The sequence below is a fragment of the Notamacropus eugenii genome, chromosome 7, assembly GCF_028372415.1.
Source record: "Notamacropus eugenii isolate mMacEug1 chromosome 7, mMacEug1.pri_v2, whole genome shotgun sequence".
Lineage (NCBI taxonomy): Eukaryota > Metazoa > Chordata > Mammalia > Diprotodontia > Macropodidae > Notamacropus > Notamacropus eugenii.
The window spans coordinates 137,279,435-137,300,130 of NC_092878.1; the positions used below are offsets into that span (position 1 = coordinate 137,279,435).

The 20,696-nt window shown below is 36.8% G+C and overlaps 1 pseudogene; it reads right to left on the reverse strand.

Annotated features, from left to right (window-relative positions):
* Positions 1-725: 725 nt before the first annotated feature.
* LOC140514767 (all-trans-retinol dehydrogenase [NAD(+)] ADH7-like) lies at positions 726-20,573 on the reverse strand (annotated as a pseudogene).
* Positions 20,574-20,696: the final 123 nt, after the last annotated feature.

Sequence of the window (20,696 nt, forward strand, 5' to 3'; positions counted from 1 at the left end):
GAGCTCCTAACTGTTCCCAGTCCATTAGCCTTGGAATTAAATAACCAAGATTTTGAAACTCCTAGAAAGAGGGTAAGAGGTGAAGCAGTTTATAAAACAATTTGGAACCAAAGTTCTCCAACTGAAGGGCACCTGATGAATTAGGATAAGTTCTGTTGTTCTTTCTGCACCGCAGTTTTTTGTTTTTTGTTTTTTTTTATAATTGTTAAAAGTAAAAAAAACCAAAACAAAACTAAAAAACAATGTCCTGAATTCTGGAGAGGGTTGGGATTCTACACTATTATGTACTGCACAAAATGATTAATGCATTACTCTGGGTTCTTGAAACTCATATCCAACCCAATAAATCTTTATCTCTAAATGAGGCTATCTAACCCATACTTTAGGATTTCCACTCACTGTAGCTACAGAAGTTGTAAAAGCCAAAAGACCCAGTAGTTCCCAGGGCCATACCAAATATCAGGCTAAAATTCGGTAGAACTTGCAATAAATCCATGGGGTCCATTAGTGGGTTTGATCTCTCTCATACATAGTAATAAATTGTCCTCCAGGATCACTGATGAATCAATTAGGAAATTGAGAGGTGACTTGAAAGCTGGTCAAAGAGAGTCATTATTTTGTGGTCCCTAAGGAGATATTTTTAAGATGTTCCACCCTTTGTCTTAATGCTCACTCACAGCACAGGTTTGGGGAGAAAAAATGAATTAGAAACAAGGGTAAAGACTATATCAGTGTTTTTATTGACATAGGAAACTTCTACCAGTGCAAATCAACATTTCTTCTGCAGTCTTAGGGCATTGCCTAGAGCTCTGAAAGGTTGTGATTTGTCCAAAGGACGCATTAGAAATGGAACTAAGCCTATTCACAATGAAACAACAGGTGCCAGAAAGTACAATCATGTCCATTCTATAGAAAATAATAATAATAATTATAAAGGGTTTCTTCATTGAGATTGAGAGTTACCTCCAAAGTTAATATCAATTTCTACTTTCCTGTCTATGTGCCTATATGTGTGCTGTTTATGAATTATAACCTTGTTGTTGTTATGGTTTGTCCTTTGTTTTCAAAGAGGACCAATGACATCATGAGGTGATGTCTTGGTTTTTGCATGCATTGGATTTAAGGTAGAGTTGTCCAGCCTCAGCTGTCAGCCTTACTCTTCTTCCAGAGTTATCTAAGTCCAGTGACAAGACAAAAGGTGATGGCCTGGGATATGGTGGATGACCTTGGCATTTTTGATGTCTGACCAAGTTCTAAATGCTCCATAGCTCCTGCTTTAGTCACTTTCAGAGCCACTAGAACAAGTTGTTCTCATCCACCCATTCTACCGGGAGAAGTCTTCACACGCTTGGAGGAGGCATCCCCCTATTTTACCAACAGGTTAGAGGCCTGTCAGTTATCCTCAACCTGGTTTAGCCCATCTGCATAGACAGTTTTACTGGGGTGTGGCCACTTTGTGTGCTACATCTCTCTGGAGTTACAGGTGAGAGCTGGATAAAGTTGGACACCAAAGGTGGATAAGCAACCCTGGAAATGGCATGGTAGCCCTCACTCCAGTGGTGCTAGATCTTCTTGAACATGAGAGACTAGAATTCAAGGGCTGTATATGAAAATCAAGAAGTCATTTGCATAGAGATGATAATTAAACCCGCAGGAACATGAGATCAATGAGAGGTCAACAATAAAAATATAGGAAGGGAAGAGGTTCTGGGACAGGACCTAAGGGGTACCCACAGTTACAGACTTTGAGGTGGATGATGGTTCATGGGAGCCTGAGAAGGAGCAGTTGGGCACATAAGAGAATAATGTCACCAAAACTTATAGAGAATACAGTATAATTTACAGATTAATTGTTATCTGCTTCAAAGGAGGGAATTTCCACACCACAGAATTCCCTTCACTGATGAAATCTTGGGCACAGTACAAAACCCCCAAATACCACCCCATCCCTTAATTATCACTAATACATTTTGGAAAGTCAGTCTTTTTTATTAAGAATGTTGAACACCTGTGAGGCAAAGTTTTCAAGTGAGAAGGTGGAAGGAGGGATTCACATGAGAAAAGGAGTCTTAAAAAGGATGAAAAGGATGAAGGGAGCCATTAGGATGAGCAGGATAGTGAGTTAATTAGGGATGTGTAAGAAGATTGCTTTGCAGCAGTAAAGGCCCAGGTGAGGTTATATAAAATAATTTTGTAGTGGACCCAGTCAGTCAGCACATTTTCATGATTCTCTCCAGCTTAATTTATCAGCTCATTCAAAGGAGCAAAGGCAGAAGATGGTAGGAGTGATGAAAGGCTAAGGCTGGACAGGACAAGATCTGTGCTATAAGACAGGCACAAGGAGCTCAAGACGAAAGGATCATACATAGTTGAATGGATTCACCAACATGCCAAGATGGAGAAAAGAGGAAATCGTAGCTAACACAAAGATGATGGCCTGAAAGAAGACTAAGGATTTGAGGGATTAGAAATCATAATGTTGTTTTTTCATGGTATATTACGGGGATGGTTGTCTCAAAGAATTCAGAATCAGACCACCTCTAATGCAAATATAGGTATTTGTTGGGAATGAAACCTCCAACAGTCTCCCACAGAGACTTAGTACAACAAGACAGACTATTTTATAGTGTAATAGTGCTGATTACACAACAGAAATTATGAATATTCAAAAGGCAGGAGGGATTTAAGAGATTAGGTAATGGGGAGGAGTTCCAGCCTTGGTGAAATTGCACATACAATTTCCCACAATGAATACAGAAAAACCCATTTGGGGAGGGGCATTAATATATGATAATAACATTATAATAAGCCTCACTATAACACAAGTTTACTCTAGGTTAGTTCTCTACTATTAGTGCACAGGAGCCCTCTTAGGGAAAGTTTCTTCTATTGTTTTGGGGTCGGCCAAATATTTTTTCTGAATTTTGCAGTCAATCCTTGTGTAAATATTTTCTCTTCTTCCACACTCTCCTTTTTCACTTCTATCAAGTTATTTGACACTGCTTCTTGGATTGTATTATAGAAATGTACAATTTACGTGAATCTCACCTCTGTGAAGGCAGAATTTTTTTCATTTTTGCCTTTGTATTCAAGGTGGTAGATAAATACTTATTGAATTGAATTGAAAAGTATGATGTGCTTTCCTTAAATTAAAATATGGGCATGTATTTCAGAGTGGAAGCAAGTAAGTCATACCATGTGATGAGACAGACTATTTTATTTAAAAGATTCAATTTATTTTTAAAGCGGAATTTAAAAGTACCTATTTCCTTTGTAATATAAAAGAGGAAAGAAGAAGGTGAATATAGGCTTTCTGTGGAGTAAATATAATTTTAAAAGTCTTTACAAGAATAGTGAATCTCAGTAATTTCTATAAAAGATTAAATATTTTTAAAGATTTATAGTAATATTATCCCATACCATGAAATGCTTAGCCCACTTTCCTGGAAGAAAGAAAAGGGGAAAGGAATAGGCATTTATTAAGCACCTACTATGTGCCAAGTACTGAGCTAAACACTTTACAAATATTATTTCATTTGAAGCAGAAGATAAGATACCTAGAAGGAGTAGTCTTTTAAGGCATTTACTACTTTTGTCCAAAGGATATTGGAATTCCACTTAAAGTGTCCACTTCCAGCAACAATAAGAAGAATTTACAACTTGATCCAATGTTCTAGTCCAGTATAACCCCCTTTCTTCAAATTAAAAAAAACCCAAAACATTAGTACCTAATACTACCCCAGGTAAATTGACTTAGTTATTGACAATTTTAATCCTTTATCTTGGAAAATGCGTTTATTTGTTCCAAAGTACTTTATTTCTGTTTTCTGCACAACTCACAGGAGAGAGTCATATGTGATTTGCCATTATTATATGAAAGCAAAATCTCAGGAAAGAGCCTGGCAGGGATCCATGGCTACCTCTTTTCTTTCAGGACTTCAAAATGTCAGGATTGTTCGAATGCTGAAATAGAAAATAAAAATTCCTCTTGATAGTTGGTTTTCATATCTTCCAAATAAGAGTAATCAGATCTTGTTCAAATTATTATATCATGTGTTTTCCTCTGATGCAAACTGATGCAAAATGAAATAAGCAGATCCAGGAAAACATTGTACACAGTATCAGCAACACTGCATGATGGTCAGCTATGAATGACTCAGCTCTCCTTAGCAACACAAAAATCCTAGACAAGTATAAAGGACTCATGAAGGAAAATGCTATCCCCATCCAGATAAAGACCACTCAAAATGCAGATCAAAGCATATTTTTCTCTTACTTTATTCTTTTTGTGTTTTTTTTCTTGTGTTCTATTTCTTCTTCTACAACTATGATGAATATAGAAATATGTTTTGCATGATAACACATGTATAAACTATATCAAACTGTCTACCATTTTCAGAAGATGGGAGGGAAGGAAAGGGGGGAGAAAAATTTGGAACTCAAAATTGTGTAAAAATGAAAGCTAAAAATTTTCTTGATATGTAATTGGGGAAAAAATAAAATACTATTAAAAAGAAAAAAAAGCAATTGTCTTTCTATCTTGTATGCACAGGAACAGTAAATGAAGTAGCTCGTTAAGTGAATGACAAATCTGAACCTTTAAATCCCAAACCCAGTCGGAAGAGGCTTCTGGAGTCTGAGAGGAAATTTGGGAGTCCATGAAACCTGAGCGTATCTTCCACTAATCAGTAAGGAGTGGATTGCTTTATATCTGATACTGTGTCTCAATTTTCACACCTGTAGAGAAGTGAGGGAATAGGAATAGATGAGCCCTTAGGACCTCTCTACATCTACAGCTAACGATCCCATGATTCTTTGCTCTTCAAGGAAATACAGTAAAATACAGCACAGCTGCTGAAGCTCTAAACAAGAAGATGGGAAAGGTAAGCAGTTTTTGTAATGAAAATGCATTTCCTCTTCTCTCATTCAAAAGAGAGATAGCAGTCTCTTTTATGAAGCCATTAAATGCAGGGGGGAGGTTGACCTTCAAAATGGCAACATCTGTCACCAGAATTGCTGGTCTCTGGCTAGAGTAGAAAGATGAGGTTCCACTACCACCTTGGTCCTGCAGAACCTCAGTTTTCTCCTCCATACAGTGGAGGGACTGGAAAAAGTTATTAAACTATGCATACTCCTAGGCCAGTTACATTAAGACTATATCCCTGTGATATTAAAGAATGAGGAAAAGAAAAGAACCCTTAAGTACTTTTATACTTAAAGCAGTGATAGCAAAAAACCCTGAAAGCTACAGGACTACCCATCAGTTAGGAAAATGGCCAATAAGCTATAGTGTATAGATGTGATAGAATGTTATGCTATAAGAAATTATGAAGGTGATAGTTTCAGAGAAATCTGTGAAGATTTGTAAGAACTGCTGCAGAGTGAAGTGAACAATTTATATGATAATAAAATATGACAAATATACAATATAAAAATGTACAATTTATATAATGATAAAAAAACTTTAAAAGACTTAAAAACTAGGAGCTGCGCAATTCCTAAGCACTCATGTTGAACTATGTTAAACACCAGAGAGATGAAGGACCAAGAATACAGATTGAGACATGTGTGTATATGTATATACATACATAATATATACATATACATACATATACACACATACATATGGGGGAGATGGCCAATGGAGAAATTTGTTTTGCTTTGCTACATATATTTGTAACAAAGACTATTTTTTTCTTTTTCAGTTGAAGGTAGAAAGATAGAAGAAAAAGAAGGAAGATTTGCATTAATTTTTTAAATCATTTTAAAAATTAAAAAAATATTAAAGGCTTGGGTTAAATGATTTCTAAAATTCTTTTCAAATCCCAGATACTTCACTGGTTTCCTAATTCCTGGGGCTTACTATATACAACAAAAGGTAATCTACAGTCAGGAATTAAGTTGGTAAAACAGTGGCTATTTTAAAATTTAGATTGTAACAGTGGCACTTATTAGGTGGGATCTCTTCAGATTCACAAAAGTTAACCTATTGGATTTCATTAGCTCCTCCCTCTACTTACTGCCAGCCTTCTTGTCATACTGTATTGTCATTGCCTTATCTTACGTCAAACTGCCGATTTACTGTACTGTCTAGTACATGTAATGGCATTTGTATTCAAACACAGTCCTGGCCAAACAGCAGCACTGAGATTCTAGGAAAGTGATTTAATTTCCCCGGGTTTTAGTTTCATCTGAGTTCTCTCCCAGCTCTATGTTACTATAATCCCATGACTTAGCTAAACAACTGATCATTTGGGAAACAATTAGTTTGTATGAATTCATCTGCTTTCCAAAATGTTTCCAAATTCCAAATAGTAATTGACTATTTAAAATAATTCTAACCATTTAAGGTACATATTTAGACCAGTTCTCACAAGAAGATATTTATTTCCTGCACTGCCTAAATTCTACAGATAAAGGAGCCACAAAGGTGAGAGAAGGATAAGAAAATCCTTGTGGGAAAATGGGAGAAAAAGTTTGTCACACATCGATGTACATTGACTTTTTTTTGGCCAATGAAACAGAAATCTCTCGTCTTTATAATTAGAGAAACCACTAGAAAATGGTAATGTATGATGGGAGATGGAACATTACGACAGAATGTACTCTTTTAGACTACTATAGGTAAGAATTGGCACCAGGACAGGGGTGGAGAAAACATAGTTGTGTTCCGAGCCTATTTTTTCCACTTCAACATCCCAGTGCCCATTCTTGGGATAGCAGCTGAAGGGATTCTGTCCTGCATCGCACTCCTATTTCCCCTCATATATTTATTTTGGGGCGAGGAATATCAAAAGTTTTTCCTGTTATGTTCCTGGGGGCCAGTCAGTCATTCACCATTTGCAACCATGATCTGCCTTCATCTCCCCAGCACCAAAATACCATGTGAAGAACTCTTACGGATAGTACACAAACAGGAAGTTATCTTATGTGATCATGACTTAGAAAATCTAAACGTCAAATCCAACTCCCTCACTTTCCAGAGGAAGAAACAGGCCCAAAGAAGAAGGGTTCACCCAAGGTCGCATAATTATTAATGGGCAGGACTGGGATTTAAACTCATATAATTTGACTCCATATCTAGCTTCTTTTGTGCTATATTGAGTCCAGGTGACATCACCAAAGTGGACTTCAATTTTGTGAGAGAAATAGTACCTAATAGATTCAATCAATGAAAAAAAAATACCAAGAAAACTATTATTTCGTATAGGACAGTGACATATTATTTCCACTAGGATTTTTATCTTTTGGAAGCCAGAATAGGAAAAATACATATACAAGATAACTAATGTCCAAATATTAAATTACAGAAATTGTATTTTTGGTTATGATAAATATACAAAATACATACCTTTCTCCTTTGTGGAGCAGATCAAATCCTTCTTTAATTTTATTGAAAGGCAAAACATGGGTTACTAATTGGTCCAAGTCAAATTTTTTTGCCATGAAATCAGACACTAGTTTTGGGGGGTCATCTTTGCTTTTCCAACCTTAAAAAAAATAAGCACCAATATTTCTCCCTTTGTAAAATATAAAAAAATCAGTTAACAATACTTGTTAAATGGTTACGATAGGCCAGACATGGGAGTATAAAACAAGGCAACAAAAATTTCTGCACAGAAAGTACATATAACAAATATTTGGATTTTCTGAGGGGGACTTAGAGAAATAAATGGACAGGAAGAGAAGAGGTTTGAGAAGGGAGGGGTATGTGTGTGTGTGTGTGTGTGTGTGTGTGTGTGTGTGTGTGTAGACCGGTTGTAACCTGCACTACTTATGCACCCAAATGAATGAAATCATGAATCCATTGAACATTAAAGTATATTTTATTTTAGACTTAAATATGACAGCCTTTATTTTGTATGATCTTATCTTCTTGTATCAAAAAAAGTCTAATGACGTACTTGTAGCATATAACTCATCTTTTTGACAAGAATCGGGTGGAGGGAGGTTGGCTCAAATCCCTTTGTGGCTACCATGTCCTTTATCAGACTAATTAAAGTCATACTTTATTCAGGAGACCTTTTCAACTAACCTCTCTCTGCACTGATCATGCCCTCTGTGAACTTGTAACAGCCATATAGCTTATATGTATACCTCACTTCATAATCGACAAAATAGTCATATTTAAACAACCTTATAACAGAGATAATGAAAATATTTTAAAAGTTAAGAGAACTAAGACTCCAAGAAAGTGGTGCCTAGTTCAATCACTTGTTCGGGACCCCATGCAGTGTCCTTTGCATTGCACCAGAATCTTTTATGCTATTATTTTATTATTATTTATTAATATCATATTTTGTCATATTATGTTATATTAATAATTTATTTATACAATATTACAACATAATATTATTTTGTTGGGTGTTTGCTTCTAGGGTGAAAATCTGTAACCTTATTATATATTTAACAACTTCAGCCTTTTCTTTTGTCTCTGAGCAAAGAAACTCAAGATTTCAAAAGTTCAGTCTTCATAGATGCCAAAGTTTATTCTTCCTATCAATTACTTTTAATTAAAGAAAAACTCTGAGCTAAGTGTAAAAGATTCAGTACTCTCATAAAACAGTTGGACTCTAAAGAAATTGTTATTTCAGCACCACTTATGCCGAGGAAACTTGTTAGCCCTCATTATTTCATCTCCTGAGAAACTTCATGACATCTGGGTGTTATTTTTGGGGGTTGGCAAACTGACCTGGCACATTCCCACAAGATATACTGGCTATCTTTATTCCTCTTTGCCAATTAAAGGTGTTCTTATCTTATTCCCAGTGAGTCTACTACACACAGTCTGCTATCAGTAGACTCAGAACATAGATGGGTCCCATAAACCAAAAAAGCATTCCTCTATGACAGAGAAAAGTGGTTTTGGTCCCATGTATGCACAAGACTGTCTTCCTTAACATTGACCTCATCCCCACAATGCTGCCAACCCTATAATCAATTGTATTATTTTCTCACCTATTTCCTGTCTTTTGTTCTATGCTTATAAAAAGGAGTCGTATGTCCATCTTGGAGCTGTTGGCTTAACTGAGGCATCCATTGACCCACTCTACTGACAGGTTTGTGCTCTGCCAATAAACCATTACAGTGCTTGGAGAAAACATACCTTATGCCAGCTTTGTTGAATTTCACTCATGACACTTTTCTAGGTAGTGATTTTTAGAGTGTATTATAATGATTGCTTACATAGTGTTCTCCACAACCTGTCTTGTGTAATCCTTACATAATCCTTATAAATTTAGTAATACAACATCATCATTTACCAGAGATAGAAATTTTTTTTGTCTTTCCTCCCTGATCACATCAGACCACAGAGACTATAAATCACTCTCTTTACCTGACATGATCACACCAAGAACAGTTGTGACTTTCTTCCCTTCCTGTTTTTAGGTATTTTGGAAAGCAGCCCTGCATAACTTCGATAATTCCCATCTATGCTAAGGGATAGGGAACTGTAGGGAGAATTATGGAGAAAATGGGAAACTATGAAGTCTAGCATAAAGTACTGACATGATTGGGAGAGCCTGGATGTGTGCAGAAAGAAGTGAAAACAGAAGTAACTCACGGTAGGTCTACATCAGTTGAAAGGCAGAGAATCATCTAGGAAACAATAAAGAATTCCTGTATCTCCTAGCATCATCAGAGTCTTCTGATGTAAGGCTAGGCATTATGGAAAGTATGAATAAAGGAAAGCTTAAGAAGATTGGAAGAGTGAAGTTTTTGGAGCTATTAAATCAAATTCCAAGACTTACTCTTATGCACACCAATGTCAGAGAGCTGGTCCCCTAGGAAAGGAGACTAGCACCATCTGCTGGACAACAGCAGACAAGACAAACTGCAGAGACTAGTAAATAAATTGAGAAGTGAGTTCTAGGAAGCAGGGGCAGTGGAAGGCAGCATCCTCAATGACATGGCCATGATCTTCTGGGAGTTTAGGATTACAGATAGCAGAGCTAAGAGAAAAAACTGCAACTGGAAGCATTAATGGGAAGCACCAACTGGTAAGTAACAGTAATAAGTAACTCAGTAGTAACACTGGCTGAGCATACAAAAAGTGGTTCATGTGTTTATTGCTGCATTCTTTGGACTCAGGTACAAGTCTTGTCAGTTTCCATTAATAGTTAAACAAAAAAGTTAATATTTTGAAACGTGTAATCCAGTCAAAAGGCAGCTGGCAATAACCCTTTGGGAGTATCAGATGCTAAATTTCCCAAGTCATCTGGGTGGGACTGTGAGTCCCAGAGGTCCCCAAAGGGCAACCCTTTTGCCTAGTGGGAACCCATGAAATAGGTTGAATTTGTAAGTTTCTCAAAGGCAGAGATGCTGTCTTCTACATTCTTTACATTTCCAAGATATATGGTATAGCACTTTGAATATTGTTCATAATTAATGTTTCACCCGATTGATTGCTGTCCTTTGTTCTCAAAGAGGACCAAAATGACATCACTATGTTAGAGTCAGGTTATAGTGTGTCTGACTGGGACTAATTACCTAACTGTATACTGAACTAATGAATTAAGATATGTTCAACTTTCAATAATGAGAACAAATAGGGAGAAGAATTAGCTAAATTTTAATACCATTTATTCTCTCTTGGTTTCCCATTTTCATTTTTCTCTTATTTATTTCAAATACATTTTAAAAACATTCATCTGGAAACTATTTTTACATGTGTTATAAGGCATAGACTAAAATATGGGACAGCAAGGAGGCACAGTGAAAAAGTGCAGGGTCTAAAGTCAGGAACTCATCTTCCTGAGATCAGATCTGGTCTCAGACACTAGCTGTGTGATCCTAGACAAGTCACTAAACTCTGCCTCAGTTTCCTCATCTGTAAAATTAACTGGACAAGGAAATGACAAAGCATTCCAGTATCTTTGCCAAGAAAACCTTAAATGGGGTCATGAAGTGTCATAACTAAATGAAAATAGACTAAAATCATGGAACATTTTAATGCTGAAACAGAATAAAGACTTCATCTAGTCATTTTACAACTCATTTCACAGAGAAGGAGACAGGATCAGAGGGTCTGAAGTACCTTGACTTTGTCTGCATTGCTAATTACTAGAAGAGTAAGAACTGGGAACGAAATTTTCTCAATACTTTTCTGGTGCTTCATGCTAACTCACTGAGGTTTCAAGTTGAATAAGAGCATTGATAGAAAAAGAGAACACAGGAAGGATGGTAGATTTGATGGGGAAGATAATATAGTAGGTGTTTTTAAAATGGTATTTAATGGAAATCTTGAATTTAAAGGCTTTGTTCTATTACCTGATCCACATAAAATGACACCCCTCATGCCTCCCCCAGACTCCACCACCAGCTGCAGAATAAAACTCAGCTTGTAATTATCTGTCAAGACCAAGAGCATACAGAATAGATAATGCTAACCTCAGAGACAGGACACCTGGTTTTGAACATGAGAACTGTTATTTACAAGCTATATGACTCTGGGTAAATGACCTCTCTCAGCTTTAATTCCTCATCTGTAAAATGGGGACAATACCTATCACAAAGGATTTTTGCAAGGAAAGCATTTTGTGAGGTTAAACACTCCTAAGTACTATAAATAAATAGGAGTTACCATTATGAGATTCAACTTCTGTCACAGTGTGAATCTACAGACTTCTATATTGAGTTATTTACTCAAACTTTGGAACTGAAGGTACTATTTAGCAGTTCAGGAAATTTATCTTCATGGCTGCATAGATGTTACACAAAATAATAGAACAAACCAGAACCTCTGGCCACACATGAATGTAACTGTTTTTTTTTTTTAATTTTTGTAATTTACAATAATTGCACTATGAGAAATCATTACTATAATGTCTGTAGATTATATTAAGACTTATATGAACTAATGCAAAATGAAGTAGAAAAAATCAAGAAAACAATTCCCTATGATGCCTATGCAAATGGAAAAGAACCTCCCCTCCCTCCCAAAAGTGAACGATGTCTAATTTCAGAGCCTAAGACTGATCCCAAAGGAGAGGTAAGAAAGCATACCCTCCTTCCCTTCTTTGCAGAAGTAGAGGCTATGGGTGTGAATGGAACATTGCCCATTTCGTTCACCTTGGTTGATAATTTGGTTTTGTTGAATTCCCTCCCTTCCCAATCCTACCCTTCGTTATTCTTTGTTACTGGAGATAGCTCTCTGGGTAGGGGAGGATGGACATAGATATTTGGGAATAAAATTGATAGGAAAAGATATCAATAAAAATTAAAATAAAAAAGAACTTATATCTACAAAAATGCCTTCCAGGGGAAATATTTCCATGGTTTCTAACTCAGAATGAACTAAGCTTTTTGAAAACTTGCATTAGAGGTACCAATATTGAGGGAGTAGTCAGTGTAAGACCTGAGTAATTATTCTTTTTCCTCTTTGATATCTTCATATTCCTCCTTTAGCTGGTTCTCTGTACTTCACTCAAAGAATTCCCCTTTTTTTCAGTGGCATGCTTCTTACAATAGTGGAAGATCATAGGCTTTCACTTGGCAAAGGACATGTCAGAATGTCCAGCTTCTTCTACCTACATGCCAATACCTTTCTCACCTATCTTCAGACGTGCCCACCACTGGGGCCCCTCCCCTAATTGGTGCATTTCTGTCAAGGACTATAACATCATGAAGAGTTCAGAGTATACACGGGCACTTCTCTCCTTCCACTCTTTACTCTCTGGACTTTACCTCCTTGCCTTCACATATTCGCTTTCTCCTTCAGCTCCCTTTTAAAGATTCTGAAGATCTCTTGGCAGGATAAGATACCAGACATGAGGTCCTCTCTTGAACTAAACTGCCAAGCACTCAAACTTTACTGCAGAGACAGCTACTCTGATGGGCTGGTCACATTGTTTGAATGCCAAATACACATATGCCTAAAAGACTATTTTATGGAGAACTCACACAGGGCAAGCATTCACATGGCGGTCAGAAAAAGTGATACAAGGACCACTCTCAAGGTCTCTCTTAAGAACTTCAGAACTGATTGTGTGACATGGGACACGTTCCCACAGCATAGCATGCCCACATCAGAGAAGGGGAGGTGTTCTATGAGCAAAGCAGAATTGAAGTAGCTCAAAAGAAACATACGATGCACAAATTAGAGAATCCAGCCCAAATGTTCATATGGACTATTTGTGCCCAACCTGTGGCAGAGCATTCCAAGCTCATGTTAGTCTGATCAGTCACAGTCAGACACACTAACAGAATAATGTCATTTTGGTCTTCTTTTAGAATGAAGGACAACAAGAAACCATGTGTAGTCATCCTCCATGTCTTTGAGGGTAGTGGCTATCTACTTATTCATTCATTCATTCATTCATTCATTCATTCATTCATTCATTCGTTTGTTTCTTCATTCATTAATTCATTAATTCATTCATCTGTCTATTTGTTTGTTTGCTTACTGCATTTGTATTCTTAGCACATTGCCTGGACATAAGAAGCACTTAATAAATATTTTATCTCTCTATTTGAAATAGCTAGACCCTCCCTTCCATTTCTCAGCCACATACCTCCAAAAACACATCCTTTCCAGGTACGTCCAGTGAACAGCAGCATGGGATCGTGAGTAAGCATTTTAGATGGTGGAGGAGCTCCTACAATCACACTGGTCCCATAGCTCATATGACAGGAAGCCAGGGCATCAATCTGAGGCATAAATGAAAGAGAAAATGTGCTTCTTACTGTATTTTTCAGAATCAGAAGAGATCTGCTCCTTATTCTATTTCCAACATTTAACACGGCTCCCCCACATCAATGGATCAACAATCTATTCAGTGTTTACTATTTTCCAGGCACCATGTTAAGTAAGGACTGTTGATACCAGAGGTTCCCAAACTTATTTGGCCTAATGCCACCTTTTCAAAAAAAAAAATTAGTCAGTGCCCCCTGACCCGAAAATCTACTTTGTTTAACTCTTTGATTTTTTTTTTTTAGAAAATTTGATCATTTCAAAAATAGTTATCTTTTAAATGACACATCTTAAATTTAATAATTTATTATAAATTTGCAGGGTTTTTTCCTGCCTTGAAATTTTGATGATGTAACATTGCATCATGTAACCATATAGTAATTGTGTTTTATATTTGAAGAGAATAGCAAGTTGTGCCTAGCAGAGTTGCACATGGACAATCATCTTTTTACTGCACTGTGTTATGAAAATGCTCTTTTATTCTATAAATTAAAAATGAAAATAAAATAAATTTTAAAAAAGAAGTGGGGAAGAGGGAAAGGATGTAGATTCCTTGGAAATAACTTGTAAGGTTTGCAAAAGAGCCTTTGGTGGCTCTAACGCCTTTTCCTCTTTGTGTCCTTCAGCACATAGTCAATCTCTTTTAGATTACACAAATGGGACCACTTTTCTCCTCATTAGTTTGGGAGGGAACATAGTGGATAGAGTGCTGGACCTGGATTTGGAAGACCTGAGATCAAATCTAGCCACAAAACTTACTAGCTGTGTGACCCTGGACAACTCATTTAACCTCTACCTGCCTCTGTTTCCTCATCCCTAAACTGGGGGTGATAATAACACATATCTTACAGGGTTGTTGTAAGGAGAGAAAGAGATAATCCTTGTAAAAAATGCTTTCACTTTTATAGAAAGCAGTATATAAATATTATTATAAGAAAGCATGTATTTTCCTTGAAGTATTGATGGTTTGTGTTACAAGTAATTGATCCTTCTCAAACTCACAGGATAATGTTGTGGGGCTACTGTTGAGTATAAGGTAAACCTAATCTAAGGCTTTAGTGAATATCTAAAAATTCTTGTCAGTGGGTGAGTGAAGGATTGTAAACTTCCAGCTACTATATCCAGCCAGCCCTGGACCATCCTTCACATTACATTTAGCCTTCCACCAGGAAACCAGGATTCATCTGATATAGACATTTTGTCAGTTGCCTTGCCACCAAGAATCACCCCTCCTTCTCCATTTTTATGCTAACTTCTTCATGCTCAGGGAATGATAATCAAGTCATGTTATCATTAATCTGATGTCGTGGTCTTTTTGGGCAACAAAGGATGAGCAGAGCAGCAACCGTTGCTACTGGAAATAGTGTGACAATCTACTTACTATCTCTTTAATTCAATGGATCAAGATGCACACTTAAAATTGTCAACACCTTTGAGGGCAAGAACTCTCTCACTTTTAGATTTGGATTTCAAGATCCTGGCACAGTGTCTACACATAGTAGGTGCTTATTAAGTCCTTGCTGATTAAATGAAATTAATTAAAAATACAAGCATAGTTTTTGTCTGAATCATATCTGGGTCCTAAGGACTCTCTTAAACCATTGCTCAGATTTGAACTGAGGTGGATTTGAGAGTCCTAGCTCTCAAATTCTCCTTTCTACCTACTGATTACTCACCATGGTTTCAGTGTGTCCAGTGACCCCACAGAGTCGCCAGTCATTTCTTTCAGGACTTCACTGATGGGCTTTGTGTAATCCTTGGGGTTGATGCACTCAGTGGCTCCTACAGCCTTGGCCCTCTCAAATTTGTGTGGGTTGATGTCAATTCCAATGATCTGGGAAGCACCAGCTGCTTTACAGCCCATGATAATGGAAAGGCCAACTCCTCCCAGTCCAAAGACAGCACAAGTAGATCCAGGGGTGACCTATGGTGATGAAAAGATGCAGGACCTTTGTAATTAATGATTGATTCAATAAAGCTAAGATTCTAGTAAGTCTGGAATCTTGGGAAACTTGAAATTGAGAGCATAACTTGTTCATAAATTTTCCAATAATAAAAATAGCCATCATAAATAATAATATAAATATGTAATTATATATTTATATATAAACATAATAAATAGAAATAAATTATAATATAAGTAATAATACAAATACAAATTATAATAAATACTAAATAAAAATTATGACAAAATAATGGTAATTCATAATGATATTAGTATCTAAACAACAATTTAAGATTTGCAAATCATGTTACAAATACCATTTCATATCTGATCTTCACCACAAGGCGTGAAGGTTGGTATTATTATTATCCCCATTTTCAGCTGAGGAAACTGAGGCAGACAGAACTTGGATGACTTTTCCAGGGTGACAAGGCTAGCAAACTAACTGAGGCAGAATTTGAACTCAGGTCTTCCTGATTCCAAACCCAGCATTTCAACAACTCTGCTACCTAGCTGAGGGTAATAAGTACTTTGAAATGATTAGAAAATAGCAGTTCAGAGAACAGAGAGCACTGTTGTATCTGCTACCTCAGAAATTTTCATGGACAGAAATGCATACAGGTATTTTTCAAGAGAGAATTTGTAACCGCTTTGGATTTTTTATGAGGTCTTCTCTGATTCCCCAGAATCAAAATGCATATGTTTGGAATTCACTTTGTTTCTACTTCAACATGCATCTTATTGGCCCTAATAAAAGGTGAGCTTCTTCAGGGTGGTGATCATTTCTTCTCTTGTCATTCTACGCCCAGGTCTAGTTCAGTGCATGGCACAGAACAGGCCTTTTGTAGTTATGGTTCAGTCATTTCTCTAGATATTCATTGATTAATCAATTGATCGATTCTTAATTGTCACAAAACTTCAATGGATCCAGGAGCTTAATAATGTGGGGACTGTCATGGTGCAAATCAGAAACCATCCATAATTAGTCATTCAGTAAGATTCTTGTCCATATCATTCTCATAGAGTCTGTAGAGAAAAAAATCTATGCAATGTCCTGGTGGACTCTCCTAGATCTGTTAGCATGCATTGGGGACTGGCACATCATTCCACCTGTCTTTTATCCACCCCCCCCATTCTCACATCAAAACTTGCTCGCCTTCTTTGCCAGTCATAAATTTTTGAGTGACATCTTTGTACACCACTTAATGAATGCCCTTCAATAAATTCAAGAAATTTTAAATGCAATAAATTTTGATTAAGCAGCTACTATATGAAAGACACTGAAAGATAGTTTGGACAGGGATGGGGAACCTGTGACCTTGAGGTCACATGTGGCCCTCCAGATTCTCAAGTGCAGCTTTTGTTCTGTGGAGTTTGGATTCAGTCAAAGGGCCACACTTGAGGACCTGGAGGGCCACATGTGGCCTCAAGTTCCCCATCCCTGGCTTTAGGACAATGGGAACAATTTTTTTTTATCATTTTGAGTAATGAATAAGCTATTTTTTGAGCCATGCTAAGATGATTTTAAATCTGATATTAGCAGTAAACAGCCATTAATTCTGAACCAGCTATAAAGATGGTTCAGAAATAAATAACTGGTACACATATAAGATCACAAGTTTTTAGAATAGCTCCAGGAAGACCCAATAATGGGATTTTTTAAAGGCTTGAACTACATTATACTGTATAGAATACGCTGTAAGGAGATTTGAAACCAAAGCGTATCTAAGGAATCATTTCCTGCTGCCATTGTCCTGGGCTAATTTGAAAACTGTCAGATGACACAACTTGAGACACACACAAAATGCAATTTGTTTTGCCTTTAAAATATCAGTATACATTTTACTTAATGAAAACTATATGCGTTGTATTCTAAGAAAGGACACAATCCAACCTACTGGGACCCAAGCAAATGAGATTGTGTTGTTGTTTTTAATTTATTTTCTATACCATATTTCTAGCTTGCAGCAGAGAACTCTTGTAGATATTACCCCATTCAAATGTGACCTCCTGGAACACAGTGATTAGCTTTCCTATTTATTTCCTTTATGATTTGCACTCTCTAAGTGCTTGACAAATATCTTTTAATTCATTCATTCAATGAGAGCATTTCTTTCGTGACAAATGAGGACTCTGAAATCACTAATGAAACATATTAGAATTATATGTATGTATATATATATATGTCTACATGATGCCAAAATCATGTGGATAAAAAAAAAAAGAATTTCAGATTATCTGAATGCTTTTGTTTTCAGCTATTATATATTTGTAGAGACAAAGCATTCTGGGTGATTAATTGGTTGGTTGTTTTTCATCCATTCTTTTTCTTTTATTAGAATTTTCTTGTACAAAATGACTAATATGGAAATGTTTTGCATGATTGCAATCTGTATCTGATTACTAACATTCTTAGGGAGGGTTGGGAGGGGATAGTATTTGGTATTACACTTGAGTGTAAAGATGTGCTTTGAAGAAGTTTTTTTAACCTTTGCACCAGTCTTTAGTATGCCAAGAAAAGCATCTTTCCTCACCTTGGCAGTCTTCACTGCAGCCCCATAGCCAGTGGAGAATGCACAGCCAATCAAACAGATCTTCTCAGGAGGAACATTTGCATCAATTTTTATCACTGAGTTTTCCTCCACCACTGTGTACTCACTGAAGGTACTGGTGCTTAAGAAGTGATAGACTGGTTTCCCTTTGCAGATAAATCTGGGGGTGCCATCAGACAATATTCCCTTTCTGAAAAGACTATTCAATGCATCAAAGGCAGTTATAAATGAGTTCAGCTCTAATGTTAGTATAGGGATAATTAAAAGGAAGTCTCAGTAAGAATGACAGATACGAAAACTTTATACAGAAATTCCCATTAGGGTGTATACAAGTAGAACACTTCCCACACTGTGGGAAGCAGAGTGGGATGACCTTGTCTCCTAAAAGAGAAAAGATCCTGATGAAAGACATCGCCTAGAAATAACCTTTTAAAATAGCCAAACTAATAAATGTTTTTGAGCGCCTACCATGTATTCATCCTAGGTGCTTGGGGATTGTGTGTGTGTGTGTGTGTGTGTGTGTGTGTGTTGATATAAAACAGTACAAAATCTGAGTTTAGTCTGTGAAGAACCATCCTGGGGAGACCCCAAACTGTCAGTGAGTGTAAGGGTAGCCCTAGCAATGTCCGTCATTTGAGAAATAGTTAAGCAAGCTATACTATATGATTATAATGGAATATTATTGTGCTGTAAGAAATGACAAGCAGGATGCTTTCAGAAAAACCTGGGAAGACTAACATGAACGGATGCAAAGTGAAGTGAATAGAACCTGGAAAATGCTGTATACCATAACAGCAATATTGCTTGATGAAGAACTGGGAATGACCTAGGTATTCTCAGCAATATAATGATCCAAGACAATTCCAAAGGACTCGCGATGAAGCACACTATCTACCTCCAAAGAACTGATATTGTTTGAATACAGACTGAAGCATGGTATTTTTCAATGTTCTTTCTTTCATTCTTTTTTCTTTTATTAGAATCTTCTTGTACAAAATGACTAATATGGAAATGTTTATATGACTGCATATGTATAAACTGTATCTGATTGCTTGCATTCTCAGGGAGGGAAAAGGGGAGAAAGAAAGGGAGGATAGTATTTGGAACTCAAAACTATAAAAAAAAATCTAGTGTTAAAAATTGTTTTAACATGTAATGGGGGGGATTATATATTAGCCCTGAGGGGGCAGTACACTATTATAGGGAGCTTATACAACTTTCACTGTTAAGAGTATGACTTGCCAAGGGTTGCCCAGCAGAGGCAGATTTTGAACATAGGTCAGCTGCTGAAACTGGCACCATACTATGTCTGACAGACATAGACATACTATGTCTAATATACCACTATGTGGTAGCAAAGAGCTAGCCCCAAAATGGGTGTCTACTTATTGAAGGAATCCTTAAACAACTATGGCATATGAATGTAATGGAATATGTTAATGCCTTATGAAATGAATATGGGAAATCCAAAGAAATAGGAAAATGTTGATGTAAAGGAGGAAATTTTTTTCCTCCTCTCCCTCCTCCAGCCTCAGCTGATATAGTAACAGAAGGCCTAGATTGTGATCAGGTGCTAAGGATATGTTATCTGGTTATTGAGATGAGTCTATTTCCTCCTATCCCTTTATCGAGTTTGAATACTTCTTTTATTGAGTCAAAAAAAGGAGCAAAGTAACTGAATGAGTAAACAAATTAGTTATACCTCTGGGTACTTTGAATATCTAAGCTCTGAATTGCAGACTTGGAAAACTGAACTGGACAGATACTTTTGAAGGAGATTGGGGATTAGGGAGAGGAAAAAGGAAGAATTTCACTTTGTTCACTTTCCACCCTTTACCCTCAAATTCACATTTGCCATATAAGTTTGAGGGGGAACTATTTAACCTTTAGGAGATATTAAATCCACCAAGGAGCAGAGAAACACATTCCAGACAGATATGGATATGGTGTTATTTTCCCAAGGAGAGAATATTTTCAATGACTGTGACTCCTGGCAGCAGAAAAGAAAATAGGACCAAGAAGGGCATCCTCCCCTGAGAATACAACTGAACAATCTGCCCAGTAAAGATGATGAACCTAAGGAGAATTGCAGTAGGATGCTATGAAGAAAGAAAGGACTTCTCTGCCCTATGGTACCAGAAGAAAATCTAGACTTGCTTTTGCCACATGTCTATCTTACATGTGTAACATACTACCATTATACTTTAGGTATGAACCTACTTTTTCCATGAATACTGTGTCTATTTGTGAGAGAGTGTGCCACAGGTTTATGGGGCAGAAGGGTGATGTTTTGAAATCACTTTTCTTACCATTTTATTTGTGCCATTGGATCTGATGGTTGATTGTTAGCAGGGGGAAACACAGTTGGGGGCTCAAAAGCCATAGTATTCAGAGTGTGGACTCAAAGGGTCTAGAATCTAAATTGTCAGCTAACCTTTGGGGAATACTCCAGATATGGTTGCTTCATTTGTATGAACTGATACAAAGTGAGGAGAAAAAGTCTAGA